This window comes from Xenopus laevis, chromosome 8L (assembly GCF_017654675.1).
Source record: "Xenopus laevis strain J_2021 chromosome 8L, Xenopus_laevis_v10.1, whole genome shotgun sequence".
Classification (NCBI taxonomy): Eukaryota; Metazoa; Chordata; class Amphibia; order Anura; family Pipidae; genus Xenopus; species Xenopus laevis.
Window position 1 is genome coordinate 103,343,278 of NC_054385.1, and position 25,586 is coordinate 103,368,863.

Consider the following 25,586-nt stretch of genomic DNA (forward strand, 5'->3'; position numbering starts at 1 on the left):
ACTACAGAGGAAGCAGGGGGCACAGGAGGTACAGGAGGCTCCACAAGGCCCTAATTAATGAGCAACATATATTGGTAAAACAGGTCAACCTCTGGATATATTGGGGGCCCTAAAATCAGGGCCTGAACTAGGGGTACAATGTAATTCTCCTACCGCACACCTGTAGTTCACCAATCTTGCAATTGGTGGTGCGTTCCTTCTGTTGACCCGGCCGGGTCCCTTAGCAACCAATGTGTATAAGAAACGGATACGCACACACGCTGTTTAATGCAGTCGGGGAATATCCCCTTTTATTCAGCCACCAAACATTCACGTTTCGGGGGGGGAGCACCCACCCTTCATCAGGCTATATTCCCCGACTGCATTAACCAGAGTGTGTGCGTATCCGTTTCTTATACACACTGAACTAGGGGTAGGCAGAAGATAACTGTCTCATACGTGTTCCCTTTAGTGTTGCAACATTTTCTATAATTGATGTGTTTTTTTTGTCCTGTGAATTCATAAATTCAAACGAGCTTTGAAAAAGGGCTATTTTACTTCTAGGATATTTTTGTGTCTCTGATAATGTGCCTTTAGTAAACTCATTTCTGTTGCATAAAGAATTAGAAGAACGTGGATGTCTTTTTGTAAAGCCCCTTTTGTGCGTGCCAGGTTTATCAGTTGGCTGATAAAGTTCCCATGGATTTGTCTCAGTTCCATTGTGAGTCACTTCGCCTACGTTTTTTTCCATACCAGAGAATTGTCCTGAATTTTATGGACAATAGGTCCAGGCTTGGATTGGGTGGAGATCAGAGGTGTGGCCAATGCATTTCATTTTTTTAAAGAATGTTGGCAATTATAGTTTTTTTAAATATTTAATATGGGTTAAAATGCTAGTAATTTTAGCACATTTTCATAAATTTAAATGAAAAAAGGAGCTCTTCTAATGCAACACTACACAACACCTCTGCCTTTAGGAGGCATAATAGTGGATATAAAATTACATTTATAATAACATTTTATGGGGAAGTGCATGGTTTCTTCCGTACATTTTATTTTGAGCCTACCAACAATCCCACATGTTTCTCTGTTCTCTCTCTCTTTTTTCAAATTATCTATTGCTTCAATTAGTCTTTTGTGTGCCTGAAACTGTGTGTACTCTCTAAGCTTTTTACAGTTTGACTTACTGACTCTCACTTTTACTTTTCATTACTTTCTTCTCAATGCAATTTTTAAAGTGACCTCTCAAGACATGTTGGTATGCTCCCCACATTTTCTGTATAAATATTTTCACATTCATCTGCAATCATCTTTTATTTCAAAGACCAGTAATACATAAAAAATAAAAGGTAATTGTATGCATTTATTATGACTTGTACTAGTGGAATTGTGTGTTTGCTTCAGAAGTACCACTATTGTTTATATAAATAAGTCCCAGTGTCACCACGGGGGCAGCCATTTAAATTACAGTTGGGATGAAGGGCACATTTTTTTCATTACCAATCTAGAACACGTAATTTCACTTTTTTCACAGGAAGAAAACAACAGGCAAATACCGTTCATGGTTCTTTAAGATACTATATAATAAAAAAAATATTTTCTAATTTCAAAGGAAGAAAACAGCAGCCAAATACCATTCATGGTTCTTAAGGTACTATAAAAAAATTTTATTTTTTAAATTTAAAATAGAACATTTGTTTCCAAGGAATAATAATAATAATGTATGTACTGGTACAGATGCCAACTGTAAAACAATATATTCACATTATGGCTTTAATGTTAAATGTTCACGTTCAGTTTCCATGTTGTCCTTGCTGGCTGAAATAAAGCACATACAGTAGTCAGTAGTCAAAAGGACAGAACAAAGAAAGCTGCATTCACCTCTTTACTTAATTTTTCAGGATTCATTAAGGTCTAGCAAGGTGCCGGGAGACTGGCGAATGTGGTGCCATGATTCAAAATGGGATCCCGTTCTCAGCCTCAAAACTATAGGCCGGTTAGTCTGACGTCAGTGGTAGGAAAGCTTTTCGAAGGGGAATTAAGGGATAAAACAGTTGACTTTATTTCAAATTATAATACTATGAGTTTGTGCCAGCATGGTTTTATGCGTAACCGATCTTGCCAAACACGTTTAATTGCCTTTTATGAGGAGGTGAGCAGGAACCTCGACTCTGCAATGGCAGTGGATGTAATCTAATTGGACTTTGCTAAAGCATTTGATACAGTGTCACACAGAATGATAATGGTTAAATTAAGGAATATTGGCCTGGAACATGGCATTTGTACTTGGATAGAGAACTGGCTGAAGGATAGATTACAAAGAGTGGTGGTAAATGGAACATTTTCTGATTGGACCAGTGTAGGTGTTTCTTCACAGTGAAGGCAGTGAGGTTATGAAGTCATGTTGTGAGGGCTGATTCTATTAACACCTATAAGAGGAGCTTGGATGATTTCTTGGACAAGCATAATATCCAAGGCTATTGTGATACTAAAATCTACAATTGATATTTAATATTAATTTGATGGACTTTGATCTTTTTTCAACCCAACTTAACTATGCATGTGTTTACATTACATAAATGTATTTTGTTGAGACCCAAACATTAAGTGGCCCATTCATTAAGTTAGAGTGAAGAAATTTCGAAGTGTTTTTTTGGCTACTTAAACCATCGAATGGGCTACTTCGACCACGACTTTAACTTCGAATCGAACGATTCAAACTATAAATCGTTCGACTATTCGACCATTTGATAGTCGAAGTACTGTCTCTTTAAGAAAAAACTTCGACCCCCTAGTTCGCCACCTAAAAGCTACCAAACTCAATGTTAGCCTATGGGGAAGGACCCCATAGGCTTGGCTAAGTTTTTTTGGTTGAACGATAATCCTTCGATCATTGGATTAAAATCCTTCGAATCGTGAAAAGTATTTGCGCAAAATCATTCGACTTCGATATTCGAAGTCGAAGGATTTTCGTTCCCCAGTCGAATAACGAGGGTTAATTAACCCTCGATATTCGACCCTTGATGCATCTGCCCCTAAAAGAAAATAACACCGCACAATTAAACCATGTAAAAATGGAATTACAAATAATAAAAATAGTGCAAAATCAGGATTCTGCATTATATATTGGTGGGATCACAGAAAAACAGTGGAAAACAATTAGAAAGTCAGTACTGGTATAATAGTATTGGACCATTATTTTTTCCGGTTCAGATTAAGGTGGTGGCCAGAAGACTGTGCCATTTAGAAAAAATCTCATTATGTTCTCTCACTGCAATCCTTGCTTCAAGAGATTTCTAATATTAAATATATATTTATATAGTGACTTTATTTTTTGTTTAACGGTATACCACCAGCCTGGCATAGTGAGAATCTAAATAATATTGCAAACGGTATATGTTCATATTGGCAGATGGATCAAAACCACCTGTTAGTGAATAAGAGCCAGATATTTGTTCACTACAGTAAGACATGGGCACAATGGAGGATTGGACTGAGGAATGGCAGATGAAATTCAGTGTGGATAAATGAAAGGCTGTGCACCTAGGCTGCTGGACCAGACAAGCTAATTATAGATGAAATTGAACAAATGTAGCAAATGCTAAATGGAAAAATGGAATGACCTAGGAATAATAGCAGATAGCAGACTTAATAGGAAAATCCAGTGCCAAGCAGCTGCTGCAAATCATGATTTAATCTAAGCATGCATAATAAGGTGAATGGATTCAGGGTATTCAAACATAGCACTGCCTTTGTAAGAGTCTAGGTCACATTTTAAGGGTGGTGTTTTGGATACCCAACCATTAAAAAAACATGGAAAAGATTTCTAGAAAGGTAACCACATCAAGTAAAAACGTGGATAACATAACAACCAGAAAACCTGGAAAATTAGGTTTTGTTTTAGTTGTTTGTGACTGTAACTGGGAGCAATATAATCAACATTTACAATATAACCAACATCAAAAAGTCACGCTATCCAGTTTTGCCTAATTAACTTTCCTTCCTATGGATGGGTTTAGGTAATAAAAGGGCATCAGTGTAGAGAGATTATTCTTTCCCGTAACAACAGTCATGCAATTGAATCCCACATGTAGGTTAGAGGGTTGGTCATTGGTGGATTAACAAATGGACTGGCACTCTCTCTATATATATATTTATCATAATGAAATACAGTAGTGATTAGTCCCTAGATTTTTCCTTGTGTCATACTCATTATGAGGTCAAAAAGGAATCCCCCTCCCCCTGTAAAACTCAGTTGGGCACTAGCCAGTTGTTGAGTTTCTTTTTGTCTTCCTCAGCATTGGAAGTTTTTGACTTTGAGTGGATAATAGAAAGATATATTGTGACAGAGGACTTGGCTTGACTATATAGAACCTTTTGTGGCAGCAGGAATCTTTACTTTATAAAAAAAAGAGTGTCTCCCCCGACATTGTAGTGTGTAGTTCTTGAAATATTTTTGCTTGTTTCTGTTCATATGCAACTAATTTTTAAAATAAAATAATTTGTGGTTGAAAGCAAAGTGTGCAATGGAAAATTTTGGGTCTATTTATCATGCTGTAGAAAAAGTGGAGTGAAGCATTACCAGTGATGTTGCTCATAGCAACCAATCAGAGCTTTACTTTTGTTTTCTAACTGTTTAAATCTAATTGCTGATTGGTTGCTCTGAGCAACATCACCGGTAATACTTCACTCAACTTTTTACACAGCATGATAAAAAGACCCCTTACTGCTGGAAGAGATTAAGGTTTGTACATCTAAAAGGGGATTGCGAGCAAAGGACAGAGAAGGAGATAAGCAAACATTGTCCAGAATGCTCGGGACCTGGGGTATTCCGGATAATGGACCTTTCAGTAATTTGGATCTTCATACCTTAAGTCTACTAGAAAATCATTTAAACATTAAATAAACCTAACAGGCCGTTTTCTTCTTCTAATAAGGATTAATTATATCTTTGTTTGGCTCAAGTACAAGGTAATGTTTCATTATTACAGAGAAAAAGTAAATCATTTGAAAAAATTGGATTATTTGGATAAAATGTAGTCTATGGGGGATTGTCTTCCTGTAATTCGGGGCTTTCTTGATATAGAATTTGTAATCAATATATATATATATATATATATATATATATATATATATATATATATATATACATTACATAGTTGTTGTTTTTTTCATCTTTGGGTATCTATATGTGAATTTCAATACAGGTATAGGATATATTATGCAGAATGCTCAGAAAAAGGGATCTTTCTGTAATTTGGATTTCCGTACCTTAAGGGGCACATTTACTTAGCTCGAGTGAAGTAATAGAATAAAAAATACTTAGAATTTTCGAACTTCGACCATCGAATTGGCTACTTCGACCTTCGACTACGACTTCGACTTCGAATCGAACGATTCGAACTAAAAATCGTTCTACTATTCGACTATTCGATAGACGAAGTACTGTCTCTTTAAAAAAACTTCAACCACCTACTTCGCAACTTAAAACCTACCGAGCATCAACGTTAGCCTATGGGGAAGGTCCCCATAGGCTTTCTAGCCAATTTCTGATCGAAGGAAAATCGTTCAATCAATGGATTAAAATCCTTCGATTGATTCGATCGAACGAATACCGCTAAATCCTTCGACTTCGATATTCGAAGTCGAACGATTTAACTTCGAGGGTCGAATATCGAGGGTTAATTAACCCTCGATATTCAACCATTAGTAAATGTGCCCCTCAGTCTGCTAAAAATTATTAAAACATTAAATAAACCCAACAGGTTTGTTATGCCACCAATATGGATTCATGCAGCTTAGTTTGGATCAAGTACAAGGTATGTTTCTGTTTTTTCAGAGAAAATAGAAATCATTTTTAAAAAAGATTTGCTAAAAATTGGAGCTTTCCTGTATCTCAGAGCTTTTCTGCAGAAGGTGTTTCCAGATAACCAATCATATACCTGTATTGCCCTTTATACCCATTTTAGGAAAACAAGAAACATATTCCAAAAAGAAACACTTTTCAAATTATTTGAAATCCAAATCCAAAAGCAGATGGAAAAATCTGCATATATTTTTTTTAAATTAGTGTCCCTCCCAAAATAACCTGCTTGTTGTACATCTCCTAATGATCATGTGAGCTTAATTATAATGCTGCATCTCTAAAAACGATTCAGACTACTTGCACCTCATTAAAGTGAAGGTTCTTGTAGACGACTAGAATATCCTTGGTGTAGGTACATTGTAAATCTGGTTGCTCACAGGCTTATTAGATACAGTACAGTAGCTAAACTGAGAAGGCCATACAGGCCGCACATTTCCATTTAATGCCTGAGTGTGGAAACTAGCGGATCTGTTATTGTCCATAAGCATCTTTTTGTGAGACTGCACACTGGATCCAGTCACTCTGAATCAAATTTTCATTTAGAAGAGTAATTAACTGTTCATGCCATCAGGCATCAGGAGTCTGTGGTTCATTAATTATCAGCTTGGCATTGAGTAGAAGCTTGAAGACAGAGAAATGGCCCTTGTGCTGCTTCTTCTTGTCCTGCAACGATTCATTAGAGTATCCTCCAGCAATTGTAAGGGCAACTTTCCAAGTGCCTCTTAGGGATCTTTCCTCCCTTAATGCTGTTCTTCCTTTCTTACGCTAATGGCACAGTGTCTCTAATACTTCATTTCTTCTCTGGTGCTTAACATGTGCATTATCGTATTGCAGATTAATTTTAGGGGTTTACATTTACAGATAGATTCCCTTTCTTAATATGTTCTTTCTACTCTCTATAGTTAAAACACAAAAACACATTGCAAAGAATGAGTTTTTGGAATGTCACAAAAATAATAAGCTGGTTGTTTTGCATTGGTTATTGTTTTTCTTGTTTTAATTGGCTTCTTCAAATAAGTTTTCTCTCCCCGCATCATTGTCTGTAAACCAACCAGTAATGTTAACTTTTTACTTCGATCTGTAAATTCAAGTATTGAAAGCTCAGCCTTCCTGACTTGATCTTTTTGTCTGTTAGGCTAAGTATCATTATTGCAATAGATTACATAGTTACATAGTTACATAGTTACATAGTTAAATTGGGATGAAAAAAGACAATGTCCAACAAGTTCAACCCCTACAATTGAAAACCCAGTGTCCATACACACACCCCTCCATACTTTTAATTAAATTCTATATACCCATACCTATACTAACTATAGAGCTTAGTATCACAATAGCCTTTGATATTATGTCTGTCCAAAAAATCATCCAAGCCATTCTTAAAGGCATTAACTGAATCAGCCATCACAACATCACCCGGCAGTGCATTCCACAACCTCTCTGTCCTGACTGTGAAGAACCCCCTACGTTGCTTCAAATGAAAGTTCTTTTCTTCTAGTCTAAAGGGGAGGCCTCTGGTACGGTGATCCACTTTATGGGTAAAAAGGTCCCCTGCTATTTGTCTATAATGTCCTCTAATGTACTTGTAAAGTGTAATCATGTCCCCTTGCAAGCACCTTTTTCCCAGAGAAAACAACCCCAACCTTGACAGTCTACCCTCATAATTTAAGTTTCCATCCCTCTAACCAATTTAGTTGCACTTAGTCTCTGCACTCTCTCCAGCTCATTTATATCCCTCTTAAGGACTGGAGTCCAAAACTGCACTGCATACTCCAGATGAGGCCTTACCAGGGACCTATAAAGACATTAAACATTTTGGGCCAGATTCAGGCGCCTAACTACAGAGGAAGCAGACCCTGTGGCTGCTGGGGGGCCCAGGAGGTACAGGGGCCCCATGAAACCCTAATTCAGATACAATTTCAATAAATATTGGTAAAACAGAGCAATCTCTAGACAGTTTGGGGACCCGAAATTTTCTTTTGCTGTGGGGCCCAGTAACATCACTGGCCAGATTTATTTCAATGTGAAGGGGCTTATCTCCTATTTCAATACATAGACTTCAGTGGAATTCTTATGTTATAAAGTTTTCTTATCAAATTGAATCTGGCATATTTATTTGACCCATATAAAAGGCAACATGCCATAAGGCATGCGGTAATAATTTGGCTGCTTTGCACACTGCCCACCCCAGTATTCAGAAACTTGCATGTCTAAATAAAAGCAAAATAAGGAACAGGTAGGGGTGGGAAGGGGCACCAATATGCCTTCCCTACATCACCACTCATTAATACAGCACCAGAATATAGTGCAAGGAGTTCAGAAGTGCTATCCAGAAGTGAAGGGTGCAAAGTATAAAATAGACAGGATGGCTTTTGCCTGTTTTTTGCCCCTTGCACTCTGTAAATTAAGCCCATGGCATCTATTATGCACAAATGTATAACCTGCAGTGCTCAGGTTTGTTCTTATTCTATAAAAAGACAACAGGGTTCATTTGCTAATCCCCCAGGTGCAGGAGCAAGTTTGCAACCTAAGGACCCATCCACTGAGCAATTGATCAGCAAAATGTGCTGCACCCTGCCTTGTACTGGATTTTTAAGATGCAAAGGAGCCCGGTACCACAGTAAGGCAGTAAGTACAGAGCTACATATCACTTTGCAACCATTGGTGTTCTCTAGCTTGCTGTGGGACAGGGTGCAAAGGGCAGGGTTGGACTGGGCTGGCAGGACACCGGGGAAACCCTGGTGTGTTCTACTGGCCTAGGCCCACTCCCCAAGGCTGGCAGAGCCGCTTACCTAAGCCTACCGCCACCTGATCACAGCTGAAATAATGTGCATCTGCTAACTAAGAAGGTGCTTGGGGGGGGGGAAGGGGCAGAGGGGAACTTGCTGCTGGGTGGGGCCCCTGGGTGTATCTGAGGGGGAAGGGATCTTTGGGGGTACAGGCCCCTAATATTTTACAGGCCCCTAATATGGCAGCAGCGGTGCGCCTACTCATAATAAACATGTTGCCAAAAACTCTCCTGTTGACTACCTATGAACATCTGTTAGATCCTATATACAGGAAATCACAGTTCAAGCATTACTGATACTATAATAGTGTCAATATCTATATCAATATCTATATTTAATATTCTTTCTCTGCCGCTTGGGCAGTTGTGTTTTTAAATAGACTTGAACGTTGTTTTTTTTAACAATACTTGATAAATGGTGACAAAATCTTTTCCTACAATTTAACGTCAGTAAAAAAGCACACTAGCAAAAAATGATATGTGTCTTTGTGTAAGTAAAATGAAAAATATATAATAACCATTAAAAAGACAAACGAGCCTGTGCCAATAAACACACACACAAACCATCAATGAAGCACTAGGAGGCCTTATAAACTTTAAAGGATTAAATGTGTCACCTGGTTGAGTGCTTTCAACGGGCTGAATGTATGATGCTAAATGTGGCGAGTAAGTATATGGCTGCAGCGATGCAGGTTCTGTAACATGGTAAGCATGTATTACCATTCATCCGCTGGCAATGTCTTGATGCGTGACAGCACTGATAAGCTGCTTTAGAAAGATAAGGCAAGGCAAACATATTCACCTCTAATTACACATTGCGTGCAAAATGCATGTTTCCGATTGTCATCTCTCAGCTAACAATGCAATGCAGCACAATGAGATAAATCAAGGGAGCCTGCAGAGGGTTTCTGTGGTTAGGGAATAATTGACACACGGGGGACATTACCTTAAAAGAAATGACTGACAGCATAACTGCAGGCACCCGCTGACACTTTCAGTCTCACGTAAAGTACTGATTCAATTACCTTTTCTAATGAAACGAGTTGTAAACAGGACCTTTGTTAATGACTTTAAACAACAGTTCGTGTTTGGGATGTATAGCTCCAAATTTGCTCTATGCACCGAATAACTGAACTAATTACTGTGAATGCCCTGGCCTAAAAACTGTTTCGCTGGTATTTTGTCTTTCGCTGGGATTTAAACTGTCCCAATGACTATGAGAAAAGCTTCCATTGCTAATCATTTTCATAGTAAATGTAACAATACAATAGTTTCTGCTGATTACAGCTAACAGCCTATTGGGCGAAGGGGATATGTTTTTAAAAGTGCACAGTTTGCCCCAGGTCCTGTAACTTTTAGAAGCCAATTAGCAGTCAGTATTAACTGGTCTACTGCTTAAAAGCCAACATCTGATTGGTGGGCAAAACATTGAATTCATTAGGGTCACCTCGTGGCCTATATTTCAGCTGCATGGTTGGTAACAGCAATATACTTACCAGTAACCTTGTAATTCCCTCTCCTATCACCCTGACCCACACAGTTACACTCTAGATTCCCACAAGTATGCCCTCAAAGCACCCAGTCCCACTTCCATGAAAACAATGCTGTCCCAGCTCACTAGGCCTTGCCTCCGATCCACTCACCCCCCACCCTGGTAATGGTATTGACCCATCCCATTAAAGGGTGGTTTGCCTTTAAGTTAACTTTCAGTTATATGTTATAGAATGGCTAATTGTAAGCAACTTTTCAATTGCCCTTTATTTTACTGTTTTATAGTTTTTGAATTATTTGTCTTCTTCCTCTGACTTTTGTCAGCTTTGAAATGGGGGTCACTGACCCAAAATAAAAAAACTAATACTCTGAGCTCCCCTGCGTTCTGGTTTCATGAGGAGTAGACGCACTGAATTCTTTTCAATGTGGCTGTATTCACACAGACGCATATAAGCGCTGAACGCAGGTAAAACCCAACATGCTGCGTCCAAGCCTGCGTTCGGCGCTTACATGCCTCTGTGTGAGTACAGTCACATTGAAAAGGATTCAGTGCGTCTCCTCCTGTGCTCCCCTGTGGCTGAACGCATGAAACCGGAATGCAGGGAAGCGCAGGTAAAAACGCTCGTCTGTAAGAGCCCTAAGGCTACAAATTTATTGTTATTGCTACTTTTTATTACTTATCTTTGTATTCAGACCCTCTCCTATTCATATTGAAATCAATGCATGAGAATGCTGACACTGCAAACTGGAGAGCTGTTGAATAAGGAGCTAAATAAATGTAAAAAAAACACAAATAGTAAAAAAAATGAACCAGTTGCAAATTGTTTGGCTAGTATTATATACTGGGAAAACTGGAAACCCAGAACCCATATATGGATTACCTGATATACCAGGCATATGCCATAGATAACACAGACAGGAACAAGGATAAAATATCTACATGGATTCCTTTTTCTCTGTAATAATGATTAAACATTGTATAGGTATGGGATCAGTTATTTGGAAACCCGTTTCCAGAAAGGTGAGAATTACAGAAAGGCCATCTCCCATTCTAATCAAATAATTTACATTTTTTAAAATGATTTCCTTTTTTTTCTGTAATCTTGGGATCAAGTATCTTGTACTTGATCCCAACTAAGATGCAATTAATCCTTATTGGAGGCAGAAGAATCCTATTGGGTTTAATTAGGAGGTTATGTATTAAATGCCAAGTTGTGTTGTCTCAAAAAAATGTGAGTTTTTGAGGTTAGTCTCACTAAAAAACTAATTTTTCAGGGAAAAAAATAGAAGCTGCTTAAAGTTCGAATTTGAAAATACTCCAGCTAAAACATGTCAAATCTATGTAAATGTCAATGGCAGAGTTCCCTTTGACCATTTGAAGATATTTTTGCCTTCAGGATTTTCGTGGTTTTTTAAGTTGGTTTGCACCCGAAAACTCGACAAATTCAAGGTATTCAAGGTTTTTCTTCTATTGAATTTAATCGAGTTTATTACATTCGGATTTTTTCATAAATAAGCAAACACTTGAGTTTGTTTAAACTGTGAGTTTATTCGAGGTAGAAAAAAAACTCACAAATTTGACCTTTGATAAAATATTCCCTTAATGTTTAAATTACTTTTTTGGAGATTCAAGTTATGGAAAGAATCCTTAGCTGGAAAACGCCAGGTCCCAAGTATTCTGGTTAACTAATCCAATACCTGCACTTGATAGTATCTAATCAATCATAAATCCATGTTGGAAGTTTTTATAGGGTAAACATTAGACTAAGAATGAGAGGGTTGTTGCTTTAAGGATTGCTTTATCAGCCTTTACATGCCTTTTAGAACAATGTTGCTCAAACTTGAACCTGTGTACAGCATACTTGCTCTGAGCCTATTCTTCTTTTTATATTTTAATCTCATTCTGTTCCTGTTGTTTGCTCAGACAGCACCGTTACAGAAGCCACAAAAGAACAGTGCCTCGCTGGGAGAATGTAGCTTTGATTGCCAAGTGCTTATTAATCTCTTAAAGAAATTCAGGTATATACTTAATGAATAAAAACATGAAATACATTCAGGTTAGAAATAATATTCTGCATTGTGATCACATCTGTTTTTTTTTGTATCTGTATAAACAGTAAACTCCAAAGCCCCAATCGTTGCTGATGCCACAAGCAGCCCAATTATTCCTTATTCACTGCCTATCATGTTATACCTTGGTATCCTTAGCCTGAAATTATTTGTGATATTTCCTATAGGTAAACATATCATTTTAAGGAGCAAACTGCAGGCTCCTTGTACTAAATAGTGTCTTATATAACACTTTTTCAATGTCACATTTAATGAATATAGCCAGTTCATTTCATTCCTACTGTTCCTAATTGCTTCCTATAACTCCTCCTATTGCTCAAACAAGAGGGATTAATGAGCTACAGTGAGAATGAAAAGACCCCATATATTGGCTAAAATATGTTATACAAATGAAAAGCACTCTAGCTTTAAAAATGAATTAGCTTAATTGTGCCTACCATGATAGACATAGTTTTTTGTTCAAGCTATGAGCAAAATTAGGGGAGTTTGCCTTGTCTTTGGCAGCCAGTATAGGTATAGGATCCGTTATCAGGAAACCCATTATACAGAAAGCACTGAATTATGGGCAGGCCATTTCACATAGGCTCATTTTAAATGAAATAATTCACATTTTCAAACCTGATTTCCTTTTTCTCGGTAATACTAAATCAGTACCTTGCATGCGATCTCAACTAAGATATTAATCCTTATTGGAGGCAACACAATGAATGTTTAAATGATTTTTTAGAAGAATTTAAGGACCCACATTACAGTAAGACCCCTTATCTGGGAAACCCCAGGTCTTGAGCATTCTGGATAAAAGTTCTCATACCTTCTACTGGTTAAAATTGGTTATGTTCATGCCTCCAAACAGACAGTGTCTCACCCATGAAACCACAAAGCTTAATAGGACAAATAAGGACTGGTGTCAAGTGCAAAAACAGACTCCAAATGGATGGTTTCACTCACTTTTCGGCATTGTTTACCAGGATTAGTGTGGGTATGTATTTGTCTTTGAATTAAAACAAATAGGATCCACATAGATTGAACTTCAGTGTTTTCTCACCTACAATGAAAAAGTTTAACAACCTAACCAGATGCACATGAAAAACTGCACACAAAAAGATGGTAATTTAGGGTGTTTTCCAACTCCAGACTGGGTCCTTAGCCTAGCGTCAGAGCCATGAAAAACTGCTTTAGGAACCTTATTCAGCACCAGAGGAACTCTACTGCTACTCCAGTTACCTTTCATCAGCAGCACAGAAAACGAGGGTGACTTGTCTATGTGGACATTTACATTAGCATATTAAATATTACCAGCATAGGATATTTTACCAGCTCAATTCTTATTTTGGTTGCTTTCTAGCACCAGCTTACCAAATCCATAGCAAAAATATAAATATATATCAACCCCAGCCCAGGTCCTGGCTTCTAGCTTCAGAGCTAGAGAATACATAAAGTCTTGTTTTTACATAACATTACACATGAGGTATATAACCTTATAATAATGTATAATAATATGTAATGTGAAAAAGTAATACAAGTATAGGAACTGTTTCCCGGAAACCCATTGTCCAGAAAAATAGGAATAGTGGGAAGGCCATCTCCTTTAGACTCCATTTTAATCATATAATTCAGATATTTATAAAATGTTTCCTTTTTCTCTGTAGTAATAAAATAATAAAAGTACATTGTACTTGAACAAAACTAAGATATAATTAATCCTTATCGGAGGCTAACCAATCCTATTGGGTTTAATTCATGTTTAAAGTATTTTTTAGTAGACTTAGGGTATGGCGATCAAAATTATGCAAATATCCCTTATCCAAAAGGCCCCGAGTCCTGAGCATTTTGGATTACAGGACCCATACCTGTAATTGTAAGTGAAAGTGTGTACCTGTATAGAAGACACTTTGTATTCAACCCAAAGCGTTAAAGTCTATATCAATAGTACAGGTTGCTTTATTTGTCCTTAGAGGTGAAAAATTCTTATTGATGATTGATCGAGTCATTATGTGCCTAATAAAAACTGTACTAGATATAGTAACAAACAGGCCCTTTACTCTCTAACTTGTGTAAATCAAATATCCATTTGCAGCTTGAGTCTACCTTGAATTTTAATGTGGTTCTTATGGGTGCTCTCCACACCACCTGCTATTTGGCTATTTAAAGTGTCCCCAGCAGCTGTCAAAACTCCTGCCTCCACAAGTGAATAAACTGCTGTGGAACAATGCCTCTGATCCTTTCCATTCATTAACTCATAGAATGTGAGTGGTGAACCACATATTACCACGATCAATGAACAGAGAGAGAGCACCATTGAGAAATGTAATGAGGAAGGCTGCTATTACATAGGGATTCAATCACGTCAGATCTTCTTGCAAGACCACTGGGTTTCAGATGTGGCCCTGTAATAATCCCTGCTTTAATTTAAAGCAGAGCAGCAGTTTTAATTTGCTTTTGAATTTTTCTTTAAATAATAAATACAAAATATGCTAAAATATACTATAGGTTTGTGTAAGACAACAATCCTGTGAAACCAACCTAAGTTTTGATCCTGAAATCACTAATAGGCAATAAATAGATAAAAAACCATGCACAGTATGTAACTGGTAAATGGAATATATTTCAGTTAATTATGGATTTAGAAACTGGGTACTTTTTTAAGCTTAATCATTTTCTCTTCTATAGGCCATGAACATTTTCAATTAATCAAGGCATAGAAGCCACATCAGAGGGACACTGCCCTGTGTCAATTTCAGTGTTTCCCATAGCAGAAGACTAAAAGACTGTAAATCCCTGGTACAAAAAAGCTGGATCACATATTCACACACAAACTTGACTGAGATCTGTAGTCAATATGCGGAGCTGTGCACTTAAGTGAATTGGGATTTAGGATACTATGGGCTGACTTATCAACATTTGATTTTTTATTCGCAATTCTGTGCTCAAAATCATGAATTCTGATATTTTTTTCAAAAACTTTGAATATTTGTTATTTAACAAGCACAAAAAACTTGAATGCAATAAAAAAGCTTGCAAGGCCATGTAGAAGTCAATGGGAGCTGTCTTAGAAAGTTCATTAATTTCACATTTTTTAATAAATAAGCTAACATTTGAGTTTTAAAATTTTCAGTTTATTCAAAATAGAAAATAAAAATGTGTTTCATGGGTTATATAAAAAGTCTGCTGAGGTTAGCCAACCAGATTCCTCTAAAGGCTAATCAAGAGGAAGGCAAACTTCTATAGTTTTCCACTTCCATTGAAGCCTCAGAGAAAAAACATGTAACTTTTTTTGTGACCCCAAAATTCATTCATATAGAAGCGCTGTCTGTGGTCTTCCTTGCAAAAATGGTAGTCAAACCTTTTTGGGGTGCTACCAACAAATTATCTAATTACTAAATAATAAAAAAAAACTATTCCCTCTATCTCATAGAACCTATGAGGGAGCTACTCCCTTCTATCCTCCTTGGTGGAGCACAAGGCTGCTCTTACAAGTAAAAGCTGACTATCTCACTCTCCTATACAGTGCTATAATAGTTGCACACTAGCTAGACCTTGTTCACAGGGCTCCTGCTCCCTGATTTCTCTAAACAGGTTGCCCCTTTGGGTCCTAAACTTCTGGGACCTTGTTGATCCCATGCTCAATGGAACATACACCCAGATAAACTGATGCAGACCAAAGAAGAAAGACCACCCTTTGCCAACCACTGTGAAGCACATCATCAACCTAAAGGCCAATGAAAAGTTAATGTAAAAAAGTATAACTAGATAAATTGACTTTTGCCCAGCAATTATGGAAAAGAGGAACCCATTGAGGCTATTAACCCTGTGGGTCCCTACACTCAGTAAAGGTTTTCACTATTATATGACTTTTTCTACAACGCAGTCATAATCTTTTACAGACTAACTATAACCTGCCTGTCTTTACAAGTTGCAGCAAATGACACCCTTCATTTGTTTTTGACCATAATCATTGGCTGGATGTTATTTTGGGGCGGTAGTTCACCCAACCAGAGATCCTCCCACAGTTGTGAAAGTAAAACTTTCGGCAAAAACTTTTAGAGCATTGTGGCATATGCTCATTACTAAACTATAACTATAGACGATAAACTATAGAGCTGCAGTTTCACCACCCTAATCCAGGATATTTTGGGGATGAAACACTACAAGTGGGGGTGCCAGGATGGTGATGGTCAAACACATTTTATGAAGTAAGCAGACCACCAATTATTTTGGAGGAGGGTAACAATGTTTACAATGTTTATATGTATGTATATATATTATACATGCGGTATATGTGCTCATTCTCTCCTAATGGCAGGTGGGCCACTGATTCAAGGAACAATACAAGATTTAATTCTGCAATGCTACGTAATTAAAATGTCAGCACTCAGCCAAATGTTGAAAAACTGGCCCAAGAGAGCTCCTAGTGGCTCCTTAATAAGTGCTAATTAAATGTATGTTCTTTTTTTGGCACGAAACTTCATTAATACTTGTATCCATTACAGCCCAAGATAAATGATAATAACTGTCACGATTCTTGTTCCAGGGGACAGTAGATATCCATTAAAGTGACACATACTGACACTCAATTAATCGGCAGAACGGAAAGTAGGAGGGATATAATGAGACTCCTATGAAAATCAGAAAAAGAATAGGTCTATGTACCATGTCTGAAATGTTTATAGCCTGTATCATCAACATTGTGAAGGGGCATGGATTTAGAGTGCAATATGGGCACCTTGCACTACAGAGCAGCACACCAAACCCATAGAGAACATATCATGCCTTTTCAATGCTTATCACAGTGGGAGCCATTACTTTGCAATTGCTCCGAAATGCATGAATACGTTTGCTCTCTATGCTGAGACAGCCCCATTTATTTATTGCCCATGAAATGCTAAATAATCAGTTTCTCTGCCACCAAAATGTGCTCCTTTATTGTTATATTTTTTAATATTTGTTAAATATTTAGATACAATTAAATATAAAATTCTAAATATCTTCTGTTCTAATTTATTTGTAGTTGGGCAGATCTCCAAAACTTGCCGTATACACGTTAAAACATAAAGAAAATAAATGATACGGGGCAGCAGAGAATCTTTCAATATTGGTTCCATGGATTTATTTCTTCCTACTTTAAAACTCTTCCCAGCAAAGGGTTAAGATCAATTTTGTCCCAAACTGAGTCACACAGGATTGTTTTGTTTTAAAGCCTCTGTTCACGGCCCCCAAAAAAACCCGCAGTCTATGTACCAGTCATTTTTGTCTCCGGGAGATCATGCTGACAATGGTGCCAGTGTGCGTGGTATATTGAGGAATAATTGCTGTGGGCTTTCACAGTGTACTAAAGGTAGAAACAATAGGGGACAGTAAATTGGAAGGAATTGCTGAGCTGCATTATGGGAAATCTCCCAACCACTGCCTTTGTACAACTCTCTCTCACTTTTCATTTGAAATCACCTTTTTAAAGGGCAGTAAAGCACTTGGTACAATTAGTCTACCTCCTAATTAATGCGCCCACAAAGACAATGAGGGCAGTTTCAGCTTGGACGGTAGGAGCTGGCTGCAAAGCCAGAAGAATTTTAAGAAAAGTCTTTTTTTTTATAAACTAGCTCTTTATGGAAGCTTAAGACCAATTAGAACAGTTAATCTCGTGAAGACTAATGGAAAGAAATAGGGGAGACTAAACTAGCACTACTTATTGTGCCATTAAGAAGGAATGGGCTGCGGATTAGTCATTAGTGAAAAGAAGATTCCGCTGCTTTAGGAAGTTGGTTTTTATTTTCTAGCTTTTTTTTGTGGAAATTTTGCATTTCTTCCCACTTTGCTTATCTTTCATTTTGTTCTGGGTCCTGGAAAGAAGCTTTTAACATGAACCAATTAGTCCCCTTTGAGTCTCTGGTGATTTTCTTCTGCTTTTTTTTTTTTTAACCATTTTCATGTCCCTGAGATCGGGGTTTGTGCTTAATATTTTATTAGTGGGTTTTTCTAATCTTTTGCCATTTCATTGAAGAGCACTTCTGACAGCTGTATTTAGGTTGCATTTATACTGCAGACGTTTACTCTTATTAGGCTCACATTAAATTGGGATGTACTAGTGATCACAAGTGTGTGCAGATTGTTCAAAAGGACCAGGAATTCTGATAAATGAAAGGGCTTTCTATGTGTTTGAATATAAAGTAAGTATACCCTTCACATGTACCAAATGCACGTTTGTATCGGAGCTTTGGATATATATTGATATAACTACGCTTATATCAAGCTTGTAGCCATGGGGGGCAGCCATTCAAGCTGAAAATAGAGCACATGTTTACAGAAGAGATAAGCTGTGTGGTTTTAGCACTTAAAGAGATACTGACATCAGAAAATAACCTTTTTTTATAATTTATCATAACATTATCTTTGAATGCAATTTATAATTTTTCCATAAAAGTATTTGCCTGATGCTTGTACATTACCTTTCTTACCCCCATGTTCCTGTATGAGAGGGCTGCCATATTTGTGCCGCAGCAGTGGTCCGTTAGCATTAGAAAAAGGGATGCACCCAATCCAGGATTCGGTTGGGGATTCAGCCAAATCCTTCTGCCCGGCTAAACTGAATCCGAATCCTAATTTGCATATGCAACTGATAATATTGTATATCCAAGAACTGCATGGATACCAAAAAGTGGCCATGTATCGGCCAGTCCCATAATAGAGTATCCAACTGGCTGGAGTGGTCTGGTTTCTTTCCATTGTTCCACTAATTTAGGCCAACAGTCTGGGTAGGATTTTCTGATGAACCATATGCTGTCAGACCTGGTGCCCTGCAACATGACATTTTCAAACATTCTGACCAATATCAATAGCACCTCAGTTTTAATCTCTGGCCACTATACAAGCATCTTAATGACTTAAGAAACAATGAGGGAGATTTAAATGATCAGCTCATGGAGGGTATCAAGTACACTAGGGGTTTTTATCAACCCACATGGGATTGTGTTGCCTCCAATAAGTATTGAAGGGGTTGTTCACCTTCAAATTAACTTTTAGTATGATATCGAGAGTGATATTCTGAGACAATTTGCAATTGGTTTTCATTTTTTATTATTTGTGGTTTCTAAGTTATTTAGCTTTTTATTTGGCAGCTCTCCAGTTTGCAATTTCAGCAAACTAGTTGCTAGGGTCCAAATGAACCTAGCAACCATGCACTGATTTGAATAAGAGACTGGGATATGAATAGGAGAGGACCTGAATAGCAAGATGAGTAATAAAAAGTAGCAATAACAAAAAATGTTTAGCTTTACAGAGCATTTGGTTTTAGATGGGGTCAGTGACCCCCATTTGAAAGCTGCAAAGAAGAAGGCAAATAACTAAAAACCTATAAAAAATAAATAATGAAGACCAGATGAAAAGTTGCTTAGAATTGGCCATTCTATAACATACTAAAAGTTAATTTAAAGGTGAACCACCCCTTTAATGATATCTTAAATGGTATCATGTACAAGGTCATGTTTCATTATTATTATTATTATTATTATTATTATAATTATATAAAAAAGGGTATTGTAAAACATTTTAATTATTTGATTAAAATGGAGAAAAAAAACTTCTAAAAAAAAACCCTCTAAAATTATAGAAACTCAAATTTTGATAAATAGGCCTTTATATCATTTTAGGCAATTAAACTATCTGTAACCATTGAGACTATCACGAAGCTTCTACATTAGATATTATAATCTCATAATTCCAAACCGGGGCATTAGTAGCAGCAAGGAGAGAAATAAAATGTGTGGAAGTGATTCTGTAGGAAACTGATCGATTCACACTCTGCAGTGGCATCAAACTTGCCATTTAAACAATGTGTTTTTCTACATGTTCCTGTAATAAACACACTCTAGATATGCTATTAAGTAGGGATGCACCGAATCCAGGATTCGGTTTGGGATTTCGTTTCGGCTGAATCTGCCAGGCCGAACCGAATCCGAATCCTAATTTGCATATGCAAAACAAGGAAGTAAAAAATGTTTTCCACTTCCCACCCCTAATTTGCATATGTAAATTAGGATTTGGATTTTGTTCGGTATTTGGCCAAATCTTTCAGGAAGGATTTGGGATTCCGGTGAATCCAAAATAGTGGATTCGGTGCATCCCTACTATTAAGAATACATTTTTGTAATATTGACTTTATTGAAAAATAAAGATACTTTTACTTATTTCATGCAGATATTACATGTAATTAGGCCATGCTCGGTTCTATTACATCTTTCCAAACTTAGAAACAGATAAAATAGATATCTGCCAAATAATTAGATCATTGATTCTTGCCAATGAAATGTTTTTTATGGATGTTTGCTCTGTGTTAAAGTGGACCTGTCACCCAGATATAAAAAGCTGTATAATAAAAGTCCTTTTCAAATTAAAAATGAAATCCCAAATTTTTTTTTTATTAAAGCAAAAATAACTGTTGCCTTAGGCATAGAGGCGGGGCAAGCAATTAGTTTCACTTTCCGATCAGCAGTTTCTAGATGTCACTGCTCTCCACACATTCCCCCTGTGCCATTTAATTGTGTAACCAGGGCATGGGGATGGACATCAGGTCCCCCATTCTGGTGCACAAACAAGATTCTGAGATGAGACAAGGCTTGTCTTAATAACAGTGTCCACAAAATGGCTCCTGTCTGCTTGGCATAATTATGAATTCCCAGACTGAAGGAAACAAGATTCAAATAATTTATACAGTGTAATTAAAGTTCATTTGCTTGATTAATGTGATAAAATAGGATTTTTTTTTGGTGGACGGGTCCCCTTTAATAGAATGTTTCTGTTACGTATAGAACAGAGTTGCTGTATTTGTGTTTTCCTGTTAGACTTCCTTTTTTTTATCACTCTCATAAATTGCTTGAAACTTTGACTGCACTTCTGGAATCCTAAGCTCGGCTTGCCGCTAATAACGTGAGCTTAAAAAGTGGTTTAAATAGAGACAGTCAGTGACAGCGCAGAGCCTTGTCCCACGGCTTATGTTGTGCAGGAGACCCCGTCTGAGTGATGGCATCTTCAGCCTTTGTCAGGGAATCCGAGAGGGGAAGAGGGAAACGATAATTTGAAGCAGAGGTGTGCAATTACCAGGAAAATAACACTTTGAAAAGTGTCAGAAACACTGACAGAAGGGAAGAGGAGAAAGGTGAATCTGTGAATTGAGCCTCCAAAGAGAAAGTTCTGGAAAGTTTAAAGTGTACACGCAAAGATACATGAGAAATGAAATGTCAGTTAAAGCAAATGATGTAGTACAGAAGAAAGAGCTCTGGGCCTCATTAGATGGAAAATGTTAATGCACTTTCCTTTCCAGCCTCTCATTGCTCCTATGTAATCCTTACTGTGGCACAGGGAAATCAGCGCCCTAATGAGCCAGTTGTTGTTCATTCTTCTGGTAGATTAATGCTTAGTAGCACATGCTAAAATATAGTAGCGTATAGGATTTGATATCATAGTAGGTCATATTTGCAAGTGTACTTTTTAAATCCACAATTAGTTATGATGCACATGACAGTATTTTTGTTTTTTTTTAATAATCGCGCTTCAAAGGTGTTCAGTCTCCATGTTCCACCCGGCTTTCCATCTCAATCGTATTTATGTGTTCCCCTGATACATTTTAGGCTTCATTTAGGTCAAACCCCTTGGTGGAGTCTCAGGGAGATAAGCAGTTAGGGGGAAGGCTCTTCTTGTTTCTCTGCAACAGAAGTAAACTCTGTAATGGTGGCCATAGACAAGCCGATAAACATTGCTGGCAGATGATGTCCCAATTGGCCCGTGTTTGGGGCCCTCCAATGACTTCCCCAATTGAAAATTGCCCATATATCAATCAGACATGTTTAAAAATTGGATCTCAATGACAGGAACACAGGAGGGCTGAGCAAGGACCACATCAGCTCATTTGATGTGGTCCTCACTCCAACCTTCCGTATTCCTGTCATTGAGATCCGATCGTTGGGCCCTAGGGCCCACAATTGGATCAGCCCAATATCGCCCACCTCAAGGTGGGCATTTCAGGGACAGATCCAACTGTTTGATGACCTTGAAAAACTAGTGTATCTCTGTGTGTATGACCAGCTTTAGTTTCCCCATGGACTGATAAAAAGAGAGCACAAATAACTTGTTAGATAGACTTTATTGCTGATATGGATAAAGTAAGCCTTTTAAAATAACTATTACTCAAAGCTATTGATTTAAATATAAAAGCAGAACCATTATATTGTTTCAAAGGCAACTACAGAATGATATTCGAACGTCAGTTAATACATGATGATATAATGAATGTAAACACTACTTACAAGACATGTGAGCTTTAGAGACCTCTGCAGAATTGGGCCCATATCAGTACCTAGTGTTTTCATTCTTTTGTGTCCCCCTTTTGTTATTCTTTTTTCCTTCTTTCCAGTTGCAAGTAGATGTTGTTGCAACGGATACTGCGGGTCCATTCTATCATTTTTAAAAATAAAGAACCATTAGGTTACACCCAGAAATGAATAAAGCATGAAAGTGGATGGATATTTATCAACATTGTATCAGTCATTGTGATATAGATCCAGAAATATTTTCAATGAATATCTATAAAAATGAATAGGCACAAACCCTAAATCTTGCCTTCACCCTGGGCCCCCCATACATTGCTAATGGGACAATGTAATATTATACAAAAATAATTCGCAATTCATTTGCAATGCAAATAAATGTTTGCAAATTGAACAAATTTTGCCTTTGTAAACACTTTGCCCCTCACGTGACAGTAAGATAGCATTTGCAAATTTTATTTATTTTTAGTTTGCAGTTGATATAATAAAACTTCTGTGTTCGCTTAATTTCACAATGGTTCCCTTCATGTTTATTTAACTATATATTTATATATATATATATATATATATATATATGTATAACTGTAACAATAAAGCAAAATTGCACGTGCAACAAATATTGGTTGTTTATAAGTAAATGATTGTGATGTGGCTTCCACTATATTCAAGGCATTACAGACTGATTATTTGTTTGCCATTGTTTAGTTGATCTTCTGCCTGTGTAGCTATCATATAATATAGGCAGATGTAACTGACCACATGCTGTGCCTAAGTATGTACTTAGCTGTCTCGAAATTACAAGGTTTGCAGTAAAGTGCTCCTTAAATTCTCCTACACTGAATGCGCAGCGCTCCTTCTCTCTTATCCCACATTTAGTAGACATTTCAGCTTCGAAATGCACTTTTTCAATGAACAGGTAAAACTATAGAGAATATGCAAATAAAATAGTGCAACTTTCAGCTGTGTAAAGAAGAACTGATGTTCTAGCTTTCAGCAGGAAGGTAAGCTTTATTCCCAAGTCATCCTATTTGTGTTATTTTGTTTAGTCTGGTTTATAACATGCGCTGATACTAAGATTGCCGTGAACACCACTGTAATCAAGTTACATATAAATTATTATTTAAGCAGAGAGATAAGGCAACTTGCAATGACTTAGATAACGTTTACTAGATGGTGATTATTATGGAAGTAGCTTGTGGGCAGGCATATAGTATATATCTCCTTTTACTTGGCACTCAATAGATTTATCTGGCATGGGACTTATGAATGAGAGTGTGCCAATGGTAAACAAATAAATAAATACAGTAAATCCTGTAAGTCCAATGGCTGACCCACCAAATACCAGGAAAACTATCAGTGGAACTATGGGGCAAATTCACTAACCTGCAGAAATTCACCAGCGGCGGCTTCGTTCACATCGCCACACGTTGCCAGGGTAAAATTTGCCAGGACAACGCTAATTCACTAAAATGCAAAGTTGCTTCCAGGGCGCCAAATGATGGCAAAGTTTGCTAGCGTTAATTCGGCAAGCAAAGTGAAGTTGTGCTATCATTGGCTAATTTGCATATGACGGGAAGTTAAATTTTAATGGACGTATATGTTGCAGCAAATACATTACACTACACAAGCCCAGGGAACCTTAATATAGAAAATAGAGTTATTAGAATGCCCTATACATGAGCCCAGTGTATAGTTTAGGTGCCATATGTAAGGAAGTGTAGGGGGGAAGTCGGGTACCCTAAAAAAAAATTACGATCTTTTGCAGCCTATCACACTGAAAAACTGAAAAGTGTTTTTTGGGACTTAGAAAAAAATTTAAATTTTTTTGGAGGAACTCCTATCTACTCTATTGCACTTCGCCTGTTCAGAGGTAACGTTCATTAAAATCCGCATCTTAGTGAATTTGCGTAGTTACGTCCATTTTGCCAGAGCAGACATTCGCCTGGCATTAGAGTGCGATTAAAGTAGCGATACAGTCCCGAAATGACGAAGTCCCGAATTGACGTTATGCTGAAGAATTTTCGCCAGCGTTAGTCACTTCGCCCTTTAGTAAATTTGCCCCCAAATGTCAGTGGATTCTCCTGTTCACCCAAACATTTTGCCTTGTATGCCTTTATCTTTTCCATTCATCTTTTCTGTATCAGAACAAAGAGAAGAAATAGAGAGAAGCTGAAAAAGGAAAAAAGGAAAAATATGTGGTAAGTGGGGGCTATGATCAATGCAGTCCCATTACAACATCGTTAATAGCAAAAGCCAATTTTGCCCATAAATGGGCACTCCTTAATCACTAACCTCAGACCAGGGGCTGGTGAAATACACAAATACTAAAGGAGAACGAAAGGCTTAATCAATGGGGGGGTGCCTAAGTTGGAACCCATCTTTTTTCCCCTTTAAAAGTTTATGCATTATTTTTGCAGTAACAATACCAAAATAATTTTGGGACCTGAACTTTTTACATTCAAGATTATTATCCTTGTGTCTAGGTTTTGCCTGAATAGTTTTTTGAAAAATACCTGCCATTAACCAGTCAATCTAAATAGAACATTGTGTGTATGCAGAAATGCTGAACTGCACTGTAAATACATTCATATTTAGTCAGACATTTGGGAGTTATTTTGATACTGTGCCCTTTAAACACTCAAAGCCATTGCCTGTAGAGTAATTTCTCCTGTTGCTGCTTCATCATGTTGGCAGTACATCTGCATGCATTGAGACTGACTGTTGCATTAGATGCGCGATGCATTTTGTTTAAAGACATATTCCTTGTTGAGTCTTTCCCCAAGCCCGTTTTTAACAATTCCCAGGTTCTGAACTCTTTGTGAGAAAAGTACAAATCGCGTTTAACAGCCTAAAACATGCAGGAAACCGGTGTGTACAACCATCAAACAAATAGGGAAATAAAACGAGATGGAAGCTGAAATTGAATTTGGTTTGGAAAGGTGGCGTGTTGCCTTGCAAGTAATTATTCTCAGCTTGTAAATGGTGTCTCACCAATGAAGCATAAAACAAGGAGAAGAAGATGAGACTTACTTTCGCTTCATTTCCTTTCCTTTGTATCTGACAAAGCTCTCTCTAG